The sequence below is a fragment of the Rattus norvegicus genome, chromosome 1, assembly GCF_021556685.1.
Source record: "Rattus norvegicus strain SHRSP/BbbUtx chromosome 1, alternate assembly SHRSP_T2T, whole genome shotgun sequence".
NCBI classification, from domain to species: domain Eukaryota; kingdom Metazoa; phylum Chordata; class Mammalia; order Rodentia; family Muridae; genus Rattus; species Rattus norvegicus.
In genome coordinates this window covers 122093607-122110895 of record NC_141534.1, presented here as the reverse complement: position 1 = coordinate 122110895, position 17289 = coordinate 122093607, and the positions used below count along the sequence as shown (strand labels likewise).

The following is a 17289-nucleotide window of genomic DNA, read 5'->3' as shown; positions in this document are numbered from 1 at the left end:
TGGTAACCTCCAGGAATTCGGGGATAGAATTGGGAAAATTATGTCCCCAAACAGTTCCTTGGAGGAAAAATATCTCTGATATGGATTGTGAGGGCAAATTTCTAGAGGACGGAAGGAGTGCTGAGAGAGCCCAAGTGTTCGATAAATTAAGAACTAACAACAATGCATCACAGTCTCCATGATTTGCAAGGAATCCAATAAAGTGGGGGTATGTGCTATTTGCTTTACTTTCAGGGACAGAGTCCCTGTCTCATACCGGACAAGGACGGCTTGCAGAGGAACTGAGTATGGAACATCAGATGAAGTTGGAAGAAGCCTAACATCGCCTGCCCTGATGTCATCAGTTGAAGCTCTCTTGCCTGAGGATACCTGAAGTGAAAGGTAAGAAACACTTGACTTTCCAAAGGAACTCAAAATGCTCAGAGTTGATGGAGCTCGCAGGAGTTCCCAACCTTGAATCATGATCCTTTGGGACCTGGTTCAGGCTCACTGCTTGTGGCTACTCCTGTTATTGGAGAATAGGCCCATTGGTTCGTGGTAAAGGATGTGAATGGCTTGAATTCTGTTCGCTCACCAAACCTGATCTATTTTGAGTATACTAAGTGTCATGGCAGGGGGTACACCAGCGTGCTTGGATCGATGATGATTTCCAATAAAACATTCCTTGGAAAGCTGAACAAAATGAGTGAAAACTCAATACCGCCACTATCATCGTGACTGAGTTCCAGCACCTGGGATCACAAATGTCACTGAGGGACTCACATGGCCTCCATTCATCTTGCGAGACTTGGATCCAGTTGAGAGCCTTCAGAATGTTCTTTGCTTGCCTAAATCACCAGAAATCATGGCCTAAATCAAGGCTTCACCTTTTGCTCTAATGATAACATGCATTCCAGTTGAGGAGATCATTGTCATTATCTTGTAAGTTAGCCCTACCAACTCCATCAACAATAATGTATAGTAGGTTGTGAGGCAAATGTAAGTTTAGCCGGGGCAGCATAGTGCAACACTGTACACTGGAATGTCAGGAAATGTGTTTCTGTCCCTGTCTGAAGCCTTCGCATGAATGATAACCCTTCTGTTTCATAAAACAGAGATACATAACGGGAAGGTTACAGGCGACATGTGGAATGAGGCAGTAGCAATTCTCAGGAACTATGGGAATGTGGACTCTTCCTGTGTGAAAACAAAGCTCTATTTTCTTGAAAGACTGATTGTGGCCATGGCAATTAGGTTGGAAAGAGAGCCTTGGAATTTATAAGGTTGGCATGTAGCCTTCTTGTCGGTGGATTCTAGAAGGACATGCTTTCAAATGTCCCAGGATTCATACCACCTTAATGGATGTATGGAGAACACCCATTTTAATCCTAGTTTCTATGTTTATTGTTGGGACATTTTTTGTCAGTCTATCCGGGTAGTTTGCCAGCAGTTCTTATGGATTGACTGTACCAAAGTGGTCTGGACATACATCTCCACCTATTCTAGGATCTAAGAATGTGAGCAAGCAAGTTTCTTTCTTACACATACTCCTTCTAGGAATTTTATATTTTGGTATGGCCGTAGAAGATAGGCATGGAGTGTCTGCGAGATTATCTTTCCTTATGTTCTTGATGTGGCCTTGCTGAAGATTAACTTGGCATTTTGGCTATGTGTTTTGGGGCTGATGGTAGTCCTGTTATCTTAGACATTGTTCTTTTCTCCAAGCAAATATCAACAAGAAATTGTGTTTCCATTTGATTATGAAAGTGAGCTGTATGCTTAGGATCCTGCTGTTGATAATAACATATATCTCAGTGAATACAGTTTATGCTTGTGTTTGGTGACCTGAGAGGGTTTGAACAGACACTTTCACTGTGGTGATCAATGTCAGATACCACAGCAATAGCACTCACAGGAATTTAGTACCAGTCAAAACCTGAATAGGAGATATATGAGCATGGACAGAGACAGAGAGAAAGAACAATTGTTGAAGAGGCTAAGCATGTGTGAGACAGAGGAAGACAGTAAGAGACAGAAAGAGAGAGAGGGGGGGGGAGAGAGGGGGGGAAGTGAAAGAGGACACTGTGATATGAAAGCAGATATCTTGATTGACAGAAATAAGGAAAGCAAATAGAGAGAATGTGAATGAGAAACTGAGAAGCTAGGAGAGTCACTGCTAGTCAATTTCAGAGAGAAAGTGAAGAAGCGAGATAGAGAAAGAGTACATAAGAAGTCCATTCATCTAATGTGGATGAGAATCTTATATGATATTTGAATCGGTTCTCATGGAAGGCAGAGTAGGACTAATAGGTGTAGTATGTTATGATTATGGAGGGTGCTCCGATTGTGGCCAAAGCTATTAAGATTCTGGTGGTTTCCATGAGAAGAGTAAGGCCTTATTTTCTCTGTGTATCCGGCTGAACTGAGAATTACTTATTTTTGTAGACAACTTCCATTAAGCCATGTTACTAGTCTCATTCTGTTGCGTACATCATGCCAATTTCTTTGGATGGTTCTCAAGTGATGTACATACTACTGTAGTTTTCGGGATCAGATATTGGCTTCGTCCCATCTTAAGAACTTTGTTGCATGGTAACCTCCAGGAATTCGGGGATAGAATTGGGAAAATTATGTCCCCAAAGAGTTCCTTGGAGGAAAAATATCTCTGATATGGATTGTGAGGGCAAATTTCTAGAGGACGGAAGGAGTGCTGAGAGAGCCCAAGTGTTCGATAAATTAAGAACTAACAACAATGCATCACAGTCTCCATGATTTGCAAGGAATCCAATAAAGTGGGGGTATGTGCTATTTGCTTTACTTTCAGGGACAGAGTCCCTGTCTCATACCGGACAAGGACGGCTTGCAGAGGAACTGAGTATGGAACATCAGATGAAGTTGGAAGAAGCCTAACATCGCCTGCCCTGATGTCATCAGTTGAAGCTCTCTTGCCTGAGGATACCTGAAGTGAAAGGTAAGAAACACTTGACTTTTCAAAGGAACTCAAAATGCTCAGGTGTTGATGGAGCTCGCAGGAGTTCCCAACCTTGAATCATGATCCTTTGGGACCTGGTTCAGGCTCACTGCTTGTGGCTACTCCTGTTATTGGAGAATAGGCCCATTGGTTCGTGGTAAAGGATGTGAATGTTTTGAATTCTGTTCGCTCACCAAACCTGATCTATTTTGAGTATACTAAGTGTCATGGCAGGGGGTACACCAGCGTGCTTGGATCGATGATGATTTCCAATAAAACATTCCTTGGAAAGCTGAACAAAATGAGTGAAAACTCAATACCGCCACTATCATCGTGACTGAGGTCCAGCACCTGGGATCACAAATGTCACTGAGGGACTCACATGGCCTCCATTCATCTTGCGAGACTTGGATCCAGTTGAGAGCCTTCAGAATGTTCTTTGCTTGCCTAAATCACCAGAAATCATGGCCTAAATCAAGGCTTCACCTTTTGCTCTAATGATAACATGCATTCCAGTTGAGGAGATCATTGTCATTATCTTGTAAGTTAGCCCTACCAACTCCATCAACAATAATGTATAGTAGGTTGTGAGGCAACACTGTACACTGGAATGTCAGGAAATGTGTTTCTGTCCCTGTCTGAACCTTCGCATGAATGATAACCCTTCTGTTTCATAAAACAGAGATACATAACGGGAAGGTTACAGGCGACATGTGGAATGAGGCAGTAGCAATTCTCAGGAACTATGGGAATGTGGACTCTTCCTGTGTGAAAACAAAGCTCTATTTTCTTGAAAGACTGATTGTGGCCATGGCAATTAGGTTGGAAAGAGAGCCTTGGAATTTAAAATGTTGGCATGTAGCCTTCCTGTCGGTGGATTCTAGAAGGACATGCTTTCAAATGTCCCAGGATTCATACCACCTTAATGGATGTATGGAGAACACCCATTTTAATCCTAGTTTCTATGTTTATTGTTGGGACATTTTTTGTCAGTCTATCCGGGTAGTTTGCCAGCGGTTCTTATGGATTGACTGTACCAAAGTGGTCTGTACATACATCTCCACCTATTCTAGGATCTAAGAATGTGAGCATGCGGGAAGTCCCACACCCGCGGATCCCGGCCCGCAGCAGCTCTCTGCTCCCAGACCTGGTGAGAGAGAGACCCAACCGCCTGGTCAGGTGGGCACTCCTGAGGCTGCAGAGCGGAAGAGACCACCAACTCTGCTCACCCCTGCCCACATCCCTGGCCCAAGAGCAAACTGTATAAGGCCTCTGGGCTCCCGTGGGGAAGGGCCCAGGAGCGGCAGGACCCCTGTGCCTGAGACACCGCCGGAACCTGAAAGAAACAGACCGGATAAACAGTTCTCTGCACCCAAATCCCGTGGGAGGGAGAGCTAAACCTTCAGAGAGGCAGACAAGCCTGGGAAACCAGAACTGACTGCTCCCTGCACACACATCTCGGACGCCAGAGGAAAAAGCCAAAGACCATCTGGAACCCTGGTGCACTGAAGTTCCCAGAAGGGGCGGCACAGGTCTTCCTGGTTGCTGCCGCTGCAGAGAGCCCGTGGGCAGCACCCCACGAGCGAACCTGAGCCTCGGGACCACAGGTAAGACCAAATTTTCTGCTGCAAGAATGCTGCATGGTGAGCTTGGGACACAGGAAAGCAGAATTTCTCTAGGACCGGGCACGTTCTGTGTTTACCGGAAGTCCCACACCCGTGGATCCCGGCCCGCAGCAGCTCTCTGCTCCCAGACCCGGTGAGAGAGAGACCCAACCGCCTGGTCAGGTGGGCACTCCTGAGGCTGCAGAGCGGAAGAGACCACCAACTCTGCTCACCCCTGCCCACATCCCTGGCCCAAGAGCAAACTGTATAAGGCCTCTGGGCTCCCGTGGGGAAGGGCCCAGGAGCGGCAGGACCCCTGTGCCTGAGAAACCGCCGGAACCTGAAAGAAACAGACCGGATAAACAGTTCTCTGCACCCAAATCCCGTGGGAGGGAGAGCTAAACCTTCAGAGAGGCAGACAAGCCTGGGAAACCAGAACTGACTGCTCCCTGCACACACATCTCGGACGCCAGAGGAAAAAGCCAAAGACCATCTGGAACCCTGGTGCACTGAAGTTCCCGGAAGGGGCGGCACAGGTCTTCCTGGTTGCTGCCGCTGCAGAGAGCCCGTGGGCAGCACCCCACGAGCGAACCTGAGCCTCGGGACCACAGGTAAGACCAAATTTTCTGCTGCAAGAAAGCTGCCTGGTGAACTCAAGACACAGGCCCACAGGAACAGCTGAAGACCTGTAGAGAGGAAAAACTACATGCCAGAAAGCAGAACACTCTGTCCCCATAACTGACTGAAAGAGAGGAAAACAGGTCTACAGCACTCCTGTCACACAGGCTTATAGGACAGTCTAGCCACTGTCAGAAATAGCAGAACAAAGTAACACTAGAGATAATCTGATGGCGAGAGGCAAGCGCAGGAACCCAAGCAACAGAAACCAAGACTACATGCCATCATCGGAGCCCAATTCTCCCACCAAAACAAACATGGAATATCCAAACACACCAGAAAAGCAAGATCTAGTTACAAAATCATATTTGATCATGATGCTGGAGGACTTCAAGAAAGATATGAACACACTTAGGGAAGCACAGGAAAACATTAATAAACAAGTAAAAGCCTACAGAGAGGAATCGCAAAAATCCCTGAAAGAATTCCAGGAAAACACAATCAAACAGTTGAAGGAATTAAAAATGGAAATAGAAGCAATCAAGAAAGAACACATGGAAACAACCCTGGATATAGAAAACCAAAAGAAGAGAGAAGGAGCTGTAGATACAAGCCTCACCAACAGAATTCAAGAGATGGAAGAGAGAATCTCAGGAGCAGAAGATTCCATAGAAATCATTGACTCAACTGTCAAAGATAATGTAAAGCGGAAAAAGCTACTGGTCCAAAACATACAGGAAATCCAGGACTCAATGAGAAGATCAAACCTAAGGATAATAGGTATAGAAGAGAGTGAAGACTCCCAGCTCAAAGGACCAGTAAATATCTTCAACAAAATCATAGAAGAAAACTTCCCTAACCTAAAAAAAGAGATACCCATACACATACAAGAAGCCTACAGAACTCCAAATAGATTGGACCAGAAAAGAAACACCTCCCGTCACATAATTGTCAAAACACCAAACGCACAAAATAAAGAAAGAATATTAAAAGCAGTAAGGGAAAAAGGTCAAGTAACATATAAAGGGAGACCTATCAGAATCACACCAGACTTCTCGCCAGAAACTATGAAGGCCAGAAGATCCTGGACTGATGTCATACAGACCCTAAGAGAACACAAATGCCAGCCCAGGTTACTGTATCCAGCAAAACTCTCAATTAACATTGATGGAGAAACCAAGATATTCCATGACAAAACCAAATTTACACAATATCTTTCTACAAATCCAGCACTACAAAGGATAATAAATGGTAAAGCCCAACATAAGGAGGCAAGCTATACCCTAGAAGAAGCAAGAAACTAATCGTCTTGGCAACAAAACAAAGAGAATGAAAGCACACAAACATAACCTCACATCCAAATATGAATATAACGGGAAGCAATAATCACTATTCCTTAATATCTCTCAATATCAATGGCCTCAACTCCCCAATAAAAAGACATAGATTAACAAATTGGATACGCAATGAGGACCCTGCATTCTGCTGCCTACAGGAAACACACCTCAGAGACAAAGACAGACACTACCTCAGAGTGAAAGGCTGGAAAACAACTTTCCAAGCAAATGGTCAGAAGAAGCAAGCTGGAGTAGCCATTCTAATATCAAATAAAATCAATTTCCAACTAAAAGTCATCAAAAAAGATAAGGAAGGACACTTCATATTCATCAAAGGAAAAATCCACCAAGATGAACTCTCAATCCTAAATATCTATGCCCCAAATACAAGGGCACCTACATACGTAAAAGAAACCTTACTAAAGCTCAAAACACACATTGCACCTCACACAATAATAGTGGGAGACTTCAACACCCCACTCTCATCAATGGACAGATCATGGAAACAGAAATTAAACAGTGATGTCGACAGACTAAGAGAAGTCATGAGCCAAATGGACTTAACGGATATTTATAGAACATTCTATCCTAAAGCAAAAGGATATACCTTCTTCTCAGCTCCTCATGGTACTTTCTCCAAAATTGACCATATAATTGGTCAAAAAACGGGCCTCAACAGGTACAGAAAGATAGAGATAATCCCATGCATGCTATCGGACCACCACGGCCTAAAACTGGTCTTCAATAACAATAAGGGAAGAATGCCCACATATACGTGGAAATTGAACAATGCTCTACTCAATGATAACCTGGTCAAGGAAGAAATAAAGAAAGAAATTAAAAACTTTTTAGAATTTAATGAAAATGAAGATACAACATACCCAAACTTATGGGACACAATGAAAGCTGTGCTAAGAGGAAAACTCATAGCGCTGAGTGCCTGCAGAAAGAAACAGGAAAGAGCATATGTCAGCAGCTTGACAGCACACCTAAAAGCTCTAGAACAAAAAGAAGCAAATACACCCAGGAGGAGTAGAAGGCAGGAAATAATCAAACTCAGAGCTGAAATCAACCAAGTAGAAACAAAAAGGACCATAGAAAGAATCAACAGAACCAAAAGTTGGTTCTTTGAGAAAATCAACAAGATAGATAAACCCTTAGCCAGACTAACGAGAGGACACAGAGAGTGCGTCCAAATTAACAAAATTAGAAATGAAAAGGGAGACATAACTACAGATTCAGAAGAAATTCAAAAAATCATCAGATCTTACTATAAAAACCTATATTCAAAAAAATTTGAAAATCTTCAGGAAATGGACAATTTCCTAGACAGATACCAGGTATCGAAGTTAAATCAGGAACAGATAAACCAGTTAAACAACCCCATAACTCCTAAGGAAATAGAAGCAGTCATTAAAGGTCTTCCAACCAAAAAGAGCCCAGGTCCAGACGGGTTTAGTGCAGAATTCTATCAAACCTTCAAGGAAGACCTCATACCAATATTATCCAAACTATTCCACAAAATTGAAACAGATGGAGCACTACCGAATTCCTTCTATGAAGCCACAATTACTCTTATACCTAAACCACACAAAGACACAACAAAGAAAGAGAACTTCAGACCAATTTCCCTTATGAATATCGACGCAAAAATACTCAATAAAATTCTGGCAAACCGAATTCAACAGCACATCAAAACAATCATCCACCATGATCAAGTAGGCTTCATCCCAGGCATGCAGGGATGGTTTAATATACGGAAAACCATCAACATGATCCATCATATAAACAAACTGAAAGAACAAAACCACATGATCATTTCATTAGATGCTGAGAAAGCATTTGACAAAATTCAACACCCCTTCATGATAAAAGTCCTGGAAAGAATAGGAATTCAAGGCTCATACCTAAACATAGTAAAAGCCATATACAGCAAACCAGTTGCTAACATTAAACTAAATGGAGAGAAACTCGAAGCAATCCCACTAAAATCAGGGACTAGACAAGGCTGCCCACTCTCTCCCTACTTATTCAATATAGTTCTTGAAGTTCTAGCCAGAGCAATCAGACAACAAAAGGAGATCAAGGGGATACAGATCGGAAAAGAAGAAGTCAAAATATCACTATTTGCAGATGACATGATAGTATATTTAAGTGATCCCAAAAGTTCCACCAGAGAACTACTAAAGCTGATAAACAACTTCAGCAAAGTGGCTGGGTATAAAATTAACTCAAATAAATCAGTTGCCTTCCTCTATACAAAAGAGAAACAAGCCGAGAAAGAAATTAGGGAAACGACACCCTTCATAATAGACCAAAATAATATAAAGTACCTCGGTGTGACTTTAACCAAGCAAGTAAAAGATCTGTACAATAAGAACTTCAAGACACTGAGGAAAGAAATTGAAGAAGACCTCAGAAGATGGAAAGATCTCCCATGCTCATGGATTGGCAGGATTAATATAGTAAAAATGGCCATTTTACCAAAAGCAATCTACAGATTCAATGCAATCCCCATCAAAATACCAATCCAATTCTTCAAAGAGTTAGACAGAACAATTTGCAAATTCATCTGGAATAACAAAAAACCCAGGATAGCTAAAGCTATCCTCAACAATAAAAGGACTTCAGGGGGAATCACTATCCCTGAACTCAAGCAGTATTACAGAGCAATAGTGATAAAAACTGCATGGTATTGGTACAGAGACAGACAGATAGACCAATGGAATAGAATTGAAGACCCAGAAATGAACCCACACACCTATGGTCACTTGATTTTTGACAAAGGAGCCAAAACCATCCAATGGAAAAAAGATAGCATTTTCAGCAAATGGTGCTGGTTCAACTGGAGGGCAACATGTAGAAGAATGCAGATCGATCCATGCTTATCACCCTGTACAAAGCTTAAGTCCAAGTGGATCAAGGACCTCCACATCAAACCAGACACACTCAAACTAATAGAAGAAAAACTAGGGAAGCATCTGGAACACATGGGCACTGGAAAAAATTTCCTGAACAAAACACCAATGGCTTATGCTCTAAGATCAAGAATCGACAAATGGGATCTCATAAAACTGCAAAGCTTCTGTAAGGCAAAGGACACGGTGGTTAGGACAAAACGGCAACCAACAGATTGGGAAAAGATCTTTACCAATCCTACAACAGATAGAGGCCTTATATCCAAAATATACAAAGAACTCAAGATGTTAGACCGCAGGGAAACAAATAACCCTATTAAAAAATGGGGTTCAGAGCTAAACAAAGAATTCACAGCTGAGGAATGCTGAATGGCTGAGAAACACCTAAGGAAATGTTCAACATCTTGAGTCATAAGGGAAATGCAAATCAAAACAACCCTGAGATTTCACCTCACACCAGTGAGAATGGCTAAGATCAAAAACTCAGGTGACAGCAGATGCTGGCGAGGATGTGGAGAAAGAGGAACACTCCTCCATTGTTGGTGGGATTGCAGACTGGTAAAACCATTCTGGAAATCAGTCTGGAGGTTCCTCAGAAAATTGGACATTGAACTGCCTGAGGATCCAGCTATACCTCTCTTGGGCATATACCCAAAAGATGCCTCAACATATAAAAGAGACACGTGCTCCACTATGTTCATTGCAGCTTTATTTATAATAGCCAGAAGCTGGAAAGAACCCAGATGCCCTTCAACAGAGGAATGGATACAGAAAATGTGGTACATCTACACAATGGAATATTACTCAGCTATCAAAAACAATGAGTTTATGAAATTCGTAGGCAAATGGTTGGAACTGGAAAATATCATCCTGAGTGAGCTAACCCAATCTCAGAAAGACATACATGGTATGCACTCATTGATAAGTGGCTATTAGCCCAAATGCTTGAATTACCCTAGATCCCTAGAACAAACGAAACTCAAGACGGATGATCAAAATGTGAATGCTTCACTCCTTCTTTAAATGAGGAAAAAGAATACCCTTGGCTGGGAAGGGAGAGGCAAAGATTAAAACAGAGACTGAAGGAACACCCATTCAGAGCCTGCCCCACAGGTGGCCCATACATATACAGCCACCCAATTGGACAAGATGGATGAAGCAAAGAAGTGCAGACCGACAGGAGCCGGATGTAGATCGCTCCTGAGAGACACAGCCAGAATACAGCAAATACAGAGGCGAATGCCAGCAGCAAACCACTGAGCTGAGAATAGGTCCCCCGTTGAAGGAATCAGAGAAAGAACTGGAAGAGCTTGAAGGGGCTCGAGACCCCAAAAGTACAACAATGCCAAGCAACCAGAGCTTCCAGGGACTAAGCCACTACCTAAAGACTATATATGGACTGACCCTGGACTCTGACCCCATAGGTAGCAATGAATATCCTAGTAAGAGCACCAGTGGAAGGGGAAGCCCTGGGTCCTGCTAAGACTGAAACCCCAGTGAACTAGACTATGGGTGGAGGGCGGCAATGGGGGTAGGGTTGGGAGGGGAACACCCATAAGGAAGGTAGGGGGGAGGGGGATTTTGCCCGGAAACCGGGAAAGGGAATAACACTTGAAATGTATATAAGAAATACTCAAGTTAATAAAAAAAAAAAAGTAAATAAACATACAAAAAAAAAAAAAAAAGAATGTGAGCATGCAAGTTTGTTTCTTACACATACTTCTTCTAGGAATTTTATATTTTGCTATGGCCGTAGAAGATAGGCATGGAGTGTCTGCGGGATTATCTTTCCTTATGTTCTTGATGTGGCCTTGCTGAAGATTAACTTGGCATTTTGGCTATGTGTTTTGGGGCTGATGGTAGTCCTGTTATCTTAGACATTGTTCTTTTCTCCAAGCAAATATCAACAAGAAATTGTGTTTCCATTTGATTATGAAAGTGAGCTGTATGCTTAGGATCCTGCTGTTGATAATAACATATATCTCAGTGAATACAGTTTATGCTTGTGTTTGGTGACCTGAGAGGGTTTGAACAGACACTTTCTCTGTGGTGGTCAATGTCAGATACCACAGCAATAGCACTCACAGTAATTTAGTACCAGTCAAAACCTGAATAGGAGATATATGAGCATGGACAGAGACAGAGAGAAAGAACAATTGTTGAAGAGGCTAAGCATGTGTGAGACAGAGGAAGACAGTAAGAGACAGAAAGAGAGAGAGAGGGGGGGAGAGAGGGGGGGAGTGAAAGAGGACACTGTGATATTAAAGCAGATATCTTGATTGACAGAAATAAGGAAAGCAAATAGAGAGAATGTGAATGAGAAACTGAGAAGCTAGGAGAGTCACTGCTAGTCAATTTCAGAGAGAAAGTGAAGAAGCGAGATAGAGAAAGAGTACATAAGAAGTCCATTCATCTAATGTGGATGAGAATCTTATATGATATTTGAATCGGTTCTCATGGAAGGCAGAGTAGGACTAATAGGTGTAGTATGTTATGATATGGAGGGTGCTCCGATTGTGGCCAAAGCTATTAAGAATCTGGTGGTTTCCATGGGAAGAGTAAGGCCTGATTTTCTCTGTCTATCCGGCTGAACTGAGAATTACTTATTTTTGTAGACAACTACCATTAAGCCATGTTAGTAGTCTCATTCTGTTGTGTACATCATGCCAATTTCTTTGGATGGTTCTCAGGTGATGTACATACTACTGTAGTTTTCGGGATCAGATATTGGCTTCGTCCCATCTTAAGAAATTTGTTGCATGGTAACCTCCAGGAATTCGGTGATAGAATTGGAAAAATTATGTCCCCAAACAGTTCCTTGGAGGAAAAATATCTCTGATATGGATTGTGAGGGCAAATTTCTAGAGGACGGAAGGAGTGCTGAGAGAGCCCAAGTGTTCGATAAATTAAGAACTAACAACAATGCATCACAGTCTCCATGATTTGCAAGGAATCCAATAAAGTGGGGGAATGTGCTATTTGCTTTACTTTCAGGGACAGAGTCCCTGTCTCATACCGGACAAGGACGGCTTGCAGAGGAACTGAGTATGGAACATCAGATGAAGTTGGAAGAAGCCTAACATCGCCTGCCCTGATGTCATCAGTTGAAGCTCTCTTGCCTGAGGATACCTGAAGTGAAAGGTAAGAAACACTTGACTTTCCAAAGGAACTCAAAATGCTCAGGTGTTGATGGAGCTCGCAGGAGTTCCCAACCTTGAATCATGATCCTTTGGGACCTGGTTCAGGCTCACTGCCTGTGGCTAATCCTGTTATTGGAGAATAGGCCCATTGGTTCGTGGTAAAGGATGTGAATGTCTTGAATTCTGTTCGGTCACCAAACCTGATCTATTTTGAGTATACTAAGTGTCATGGCAGGGGGTACACCAGCGTGCTTGGATCGATGATGATTTCCAATAAAACATTACTTGGAAAGCTGAACAAAATGAGTGAAAACTCAATACCGCCACTATCATCGTGACTGAGGTCCAGCACCTGGGATCAAAAATGTCACTCATGGACTCACATGGCCTCCATTCATCTTGCGAGACTTGGATCCAGTTGAGAGCCTTCAGAATGTTCTTTGCTTGCCTAAATCACCAGAAATCATGGCCTAAATCAAGGCTTCACCTTTTGCTCTAATGATAACATGCATTCCAGTTGAGGAGATCATTGTCATTATCTTGTAAGTTAGCCCTACCAACTCCATCAACAATAATGTATAGTAGGTTGTGAGGCAAATGTAAGTTTAGCCGGGGCAGCATAGTGCAACACTGTACACTGGAATGTCAGGAAATGTGTTTCTGTCCCTGTCTGAAGCCTTCGCATGAATGATAACCCTTCTGTTTCATAAAACAGAGATACATAACGGGAAGGTTACAGGCGACATGTGGAATGAGGCAGTAGCAATTCTCAGGAACTATGGGAATGTGGACTCTTCCTGTGTGAAAACAAATCTCTGTTTTCTTGAAAGACTGATTGTGGCCATGGCAATTAGGTTGGAAATAGAGCCTTGGAATTTATAAGGTTGGCATGTAGCCTTCTTGTCGGTGGATTCTAGAAGTGCATGCTTTCAAATGTCCCAGGATTCATACCACCTTCATGGATGTATGGAGAACACCCATTTTAATCCTAGTTTCTATGCTTATTGTTGGGACATTTTTTGTCAGAGTATCCGGGTAGTTTGCCGGCAGTTCTTATGGATTGACTGTACCAAAATGGTCTGGACATACATCTCCTCCTCTTCTAGGATCTAACAATGTGAGCATGCAAGTTTGTTTCTTACACACACTCCTTCTAGGAATTTTATATTTTGGTATGGCCGTAGAAGACAGTAATGGAGTGTCTGCGGGATTATCATTCGTTATGGTTTTGATGTGGCCTTATGAAGGTTAACTTGGCATTTTGGCTATGTGTTTTGGGGCTGATGGTAGTCCTGTTATCTTAGACATTGTTCTTTTTTCCAAGCAAATATCAACAAGAAATTGTGTTTCCATTTGATTATGAAAGTGAGCTGTATGCTTAGGATCATGCTGTTGATAATAACATATATCTCAGTGACTACATGTTATGCTTGTGTTTGGTGACCTGAGAGGGTTTGAACAGATTCTTTATCTGTGGTGATCAATGTCAGATACCACAACAATGGCACTCACAGGAATTAGTACCAGTCAAAACCTGAATAGGAGATATATGAGCATGGACAGAAAGAGAGAAAAAACAATTGTTGAAAAGGCTAAGCATGTGTGAGACAGAGGAAGACAGTGAGAGACAGTAAGAGAGAGAGAGGGGGTGGAGAGAGGGGGGGAGAAGTGGAAAAGAGGACACTGTGATATTAAAGCAGATATCTTGATTGACAGAAATAAGGAAACCAAATAAAGAGAATTTGAGTGAGAAACTGAGAAGCTAGGAGAGTCACTGCAAGTCAATTTCAGAGAGAAAGTGAAGAAGCGAAATAGAGAAAGAGTACATAAGAAGTCCATTCATCTAATGTGGATGAGAATCTTATATGATATTTGAATCGGTTCTCATCGAAGGCAGAGTAGGAGTAATAGGTGTAGTATTTTATAATTATGGAGGGTGCTCCGATTGTGGCCAAAGCATTTAAGATTCTGGTGGTTTCTATGGGAATAATAAGGCCTGATTTTCTCTGTCATATCCGGCTGAACTGAGATTTACTTATTTTTGTAGACAACTTCCATTTAGCCATGTTAGTGGTCTCATTCTGTTGTGTACCTCGTGCCAATTTCTTTGGAAGGTTCTCAAGTGATGTACATACGACTGTAGTTTTCGGGATCAGATATTGGCTTCGTCCCATCTTAAGAACTTTGTTGCATGGTAACCTCCAGGAATTCGGTGATAGAATTGGGAAAATTATGTCCCCAAAGAGTTCCTTGGAGGAAAAATATCTCTGATATGGATTGAGAGGGCAAATTTCTAGAGGACGGAAGGAGTGCTGAGACTCCCATGTGTTCCATAAATTAAGAACTAACAACAATGCATCACAGTCTCCATGATTTGCAAGGAATCCAATAAAGTGGGGGAATGTGCTATTTGCTTTACTTTCAGGGACAGAGTCCCTGTCTCATACCGGACAAGGACGGCTTGCAGAGGAACTGAGTATGGAACATCAGATGAAGTTGGAAGAAGCCTAAAATCGCCTGCCCTGATGTCATCAGTTGAAGCTTTCTTGCCTGAGGATACCTGAAGTGAAAGGTAAGAAACACTTGACTTTCCAAAGGAACTCAAAGTGCTCAGGCGTTGATGGAGCTCACAGGAGTTCCCAACCTTGAATCATGATCCTTTGGGACCTGGTCCAGGCTCAATGCCTGTGGCTACTCCTGTGATTGGAGAATAGGCCCATTGGTTCATGGTAAAGGATGTGAATGTCATGAATTCTGTTCGCTCACCAAACCTGATCTATTTTGAGTATACTAAATGTCATGGCAGGGGGTACACCAGCGTGCTTGGATCGATGATGATTTCCAATAAAACATTCCTTGGAAAGCTGAACAAAATGACTGAAAACTCAATACCGCCACTATCATCGTGACTGAGGTCCAGCACCTGGGAACACAAATGTCACTGAGGGACTCACATGGCCTCCATTCATCTTGCGAGACTTGGATCCAGTGAGAGAGCCTTCAGAATGTTCTTAACTTGCCTAAATGACCAGAAATCATGGCCTAAATCAAGGCTTCACCTTTTGCTCTAATGATAACATGCTTTCCGGTTGAGGAGATCCTTGTCAGTATCTTGGAAGTTAGCCCTACCAACTCCATCAGCAATAATGTATAGTAGGTTGTGAGGCAAATGTAAGTTTAGCGGGGGCAGCAGAGTTCAAATATGTACACTGGAATGTGAGGAAATGTGTTTCTGTCCGTGTCTGAAGCCTTCGCATGAATGATAACCCTTCTGTTTCATAAAACAGAGTTACATAACGGGAAGGTTTCAGGCGACATGTGGAATGAGGCAGTAGCAATTCTCAGGAACTATGGGAATGTGGACTCTTCCTGTGTGAAAACAAAGCTCTGTTTTCTTGAAAGACTGATTGTGGCCATGGCAATTAGGTTGGAAAGAGAGCCTTGGAATTTAAAAGTTTGGCATGTAGCCTTCTTGTCGGTGGATTCTAGAAGTGCATGCTTTCAAATATCCCAGGATTCATACCACCTTCATGGATGTATGAAGAACAACCATTTTAATCCTACTTTCTATGTTTATTGTCGGGACATTTTTGTCATTCTATACGGGTATTTTGCCAGCAGTTCTTATGGATAGACTGTACCAAAATGGTATGGACAAACATCTCTTCCTCTTCTAGGATCTAAGAATGTGAGCATGCAAGTTTGTTTCTTACACACAGTCCTTCTAGGAATTTTATAATTTGGTAGGGCCGTAGCAGATAGGCATAGTGTGTCTGCGGGATTATCTTTCCTTATGGTCTTGATGTGGCCTTGCTGAAGGTTAACTTGGCATTTTGGCTATGTGTTTTGGGGCTGCTGGTAGTCCGGTTATCTTAGACATTGTTCTTTTCTCCAAGCAAATATCAACAAGGAATTGTGTTTCCATTTGATTATGAAAGTGAGCTGTATGCTTAGGATCATGCTGTTGATAATAACATATATTACAGTGACTACAGGTTATGCTTGTGTTTGGTGACCTGAGACGGTTTGAACAGACACTTTCTCTGTGGTGATCAATGTCAGATACCACAGCAATGGCACTCACAGGAATTTAGTACCAGTCAAACCTGAATAGGAGATATATGAGCATGGACAGAGAAAGAGAGATAGAACAATTGTTGAAGAGGCTAAGCATGTGTGAGACAGACGAAGACAGTGAGAGACAGAAAGAGAGAAAGGGGGGGAGAGAGGGGGTTATATTGGAAAAGAGGACACTGTGATATTAAAGCAGATATCTTGATTGACAGAAATAAGGAAACCAAATAGAGAGAATGTGAGTGAGAAACTGAGAAGCTGGAAGAGTCACTGCAAGTCAATTTCAGAGAGAAGTGAAGAAGCGAGATAGAGAAAGAGTACATAAGAAGTCCATTCATCTAATGTGGATGAGAATCTTATATGATATTTGAATCGGTTCTCATCGAACTCAGAGTAGTACTAATAGGTGTAGTATGTTATGATTATGGAGGGTGCTCCGATTGTGGCCAAACCTATTAAGATACTGGTGGTTTCCATGGGAAGAGTAAGGCCTGATTTTCTCTGTCATATCCGTCTGAACTGAGATTTACTTATTTTTGTAGACAACTTCCATAAGCTATGTTAGTGGTCTCATTCTGTTGTGTACCTCGTGCCATTTTCTTTGGATGGTTCTCAAGTGATGTACATACTATTGTAGTTTTCGGGATC

At 42.3% G+C, this 17289-nt stretch overlaps 4 non-coding genes across 4 annotated transcripts; all 4 read left to right on the top strand.

Moving 5' to 3' along the window:
- Positions 1-633: 633 nt before the first annotated feature.
- Positions 634-726, top strand: LOC148007503 (small nucleolar RNA SNORD116). Its single transcript, XR_015655568.1, has one exon. It is a non-coding gene; the product is annotated as a small nucleolar RNA SNORD116 (small nucleolar RNA).
- Positions 727-3203: 2477 nt separating this feature from the next.
- Positions 3204-3296, top strand: LOC148007502 (small nucleolar RNA SNORD116). The gene has a single exon (XR_015656661.1). It is a non-coding gene; the product is annotated as a small nucleolar RNA SNORD116 (small nucleolar RNA).
- A 9525-nt stretch (positions 3297-12821) lies between these two features.
- Positions 12822-12914, top strand: LOC134485408 (small nucleolar RNA SNORD116). The gene has a single exon (XR_015655631.1). It is a non-coding gene; the product is annotated as a small nucleolar RNA SNORD116 (small nucleolar RNA).
- Positions 12915-15392: 2478 nt separating this feature from the next.
- On the top strand, positions 15393-15485 carry LOC134485494 (small nucleolar RNA SNORD116). The gene has a single exon (XR_015655605.1). It is a non-coding gene; the product is annotated as a small nucleolar RNA SNORD116 (small nucleolar RNA).
- The last annotated feature ends 1804 nt before the right edge of the window (positions 15486-17289 follow it).